The sequence below is a fragment of the Apium graveolens genome, chromosome 4, assembly GCF_009905375.1.
Source record: "Apium graveolens cultivar Ventura chromosome 4, ASM990537v1, whole genome shotgun sequence".
NCBI classification, from domain to species: domain Eukaryota; kingdom Viridiplantae; phylum Streptophyta; class Magnoliopsida; order Apiales; family Apiaceae; genus Apium; species Apium graveolens.
This window is the reverse complement of record NC_133650.1, coordinates 155,836,087-155,838,182: the sequence shown is the minus strand read 5'-3', so window position 1 is coordinate 155,838,182 and position 2,096 is coordinate 155,836,087.

The following is a 2,096-nucleotide window of genomic DNA, read 5'->3' as shown; positions in this document are numbered from 1 at the left end:
ATGAAGACTCTTTTGGGGATGATGGTGAAGATGTGGAGGATGACATCATAAACATAGGGGGAGATGCATATATTCCTTCCTGGATGCTGACTAAAGAGTGTTCATATTCACATCTCCAATCCACCTTATTCAAGCTAATTCATGACACCCAAACAGTAATTCAGGCATCCACAACTGCTAGCACTAAAAGATTACTCACATCACATCTTGAAGCTCTACAAATGCACAAGATTCAAGCTCCCCAACACAGTCAAAGTATGGTTGAAATGAAGCAAGAAATTTTTGAAGTCAAACAAGATTTTGTGGCAAGGTTGGGTGCCAGACTTCCAGGAACCACCATGATTGAGATAGCTCAAAAGCTAAGGAAAGAAGCTGATCTAAACAGAAAGGTTGAGGCCATGAACTCTAGGTTGTCTAATGTGGAGAAGTCAGTGGCCAACATACTTGTAAATCAGGATGCTCGGACTGCTCTGCTCCAACAGTTGGTGGCTGCATAACTCCCTTCTTCTCAACAACTTGATGCTAACAAAAATGGGGAGAAAGGCTCATCAAGTGAGAGGGAGAAACTGCTCAAAATTCAAGTCAGCAAAGTAATTCTACCAGCAATTGCTTTCACTAAGTCACCAACTATGGATAACATTGATCTCATAAATCTAGCAGCAGCAAAACTGGAATCAAATGACAAACTAACAAAGATTGATGTAACAGCAGCTGAGAAGGAGCTAGATGATAAATGGAAGAAGATTGATGCAGATATTCAAAAGAAATTTGGTCAGATACAGAAACCAGACAAGACTTTTCATCACCACTCACAAGTTACACAAATCCCAGTGAATGAAATGAGTCTTGGTAGCTCAGAAATAGGCCAAACTTTATGCATCAAATCTCCAAAAGCAATCTAATTCTGAAGCCTAAAAGGAACTTTTCAAAATTATCAGACAAAAACCCTGTAGATATAATGTTTGAGACACCTAGGCCAGATGAAAAGAAGTTGTTGGTAAGGTCAATTGCATTTTACAAAGATCCATCTGATTCAGTTCAAAAGAAGAGAATTGCCAAAATTTACAGGAATGGAAAAGAGATCTGTGTAGTGGCTGGACACCTTTGTTTGTAGAAGCTAATAAGGAAGAAAAAGAAAGGATCAAGCAAGAAAAGAAGCAGGCTGCTTTAGATGCTAAGAAGCTCAAACAAAAGAAGGAGCAAGCTGCTATATTGGCCAAACTTCAAGCTGTCAAATCTACAACTGAGATTTCTGAAAAACCACATGTGATTACTGAAGCGCAAGATCAACAAATGCAAAATGAACCTCCATAGAAAAGAAAATTCAGATATAAGCTTCACTCTAAAAGAAAATTGGACTTTAGTGATGAGGAAATGGAAGACTACATTCCCAAACAGTCTACAACTTCAACTCAAACATCCCATCCCTTAGTGGTACATGAGGGATTCAAGTTAGATCCCACAAAGAACTTTCATGGTGAACTGATAATTCCCAAGGATGAACCAATAGACTGGGAAAGCTTGCCAATTCGTGAATTCAATTTACCTATCTTCAACAAGCCAAAGAAGACAAAGATTAAAGCAACCAAGAAAGTATAGCCTGTGACTTTCAGGTCCAAGACCCTAACCAAATATCAACCTGCAGTCAACAAGGGAGATCTCTTATACATCTATGACATCAAGGAGTATTCTGAAATAAACCTCTACTTGGATGAATTGGAAGAAGTAAGAGGAATTGATGCTCATAGACATCTTCCTGAAAGGCTGGTGTTCAAGTACAAGGGAGGGAAAGAAATCACATGGCCACTTCACACGATTCTTCAAGAAAGCCAATCTGTACTGATAAAGGTCTACTCATCCTTCAAGAAGAACTTTGGATTTAATGTGACTGCAAGGAGATTAGTCCTAAAGAAAATAGAAGATCTAAGGAGCAATAGAGCCAAAGATGCACTCCCAAAAACTCTATCAATTCCCTTCACAGGAAAAATAGTACATTTGAGGCCTTATTGGCTGATGGAATTCATGGATGATAAGTGTAACGACCGAGAATTTTTCGTCGTAATTAAGAAAGTAAAGTATGTGTTATGTGATGAGAT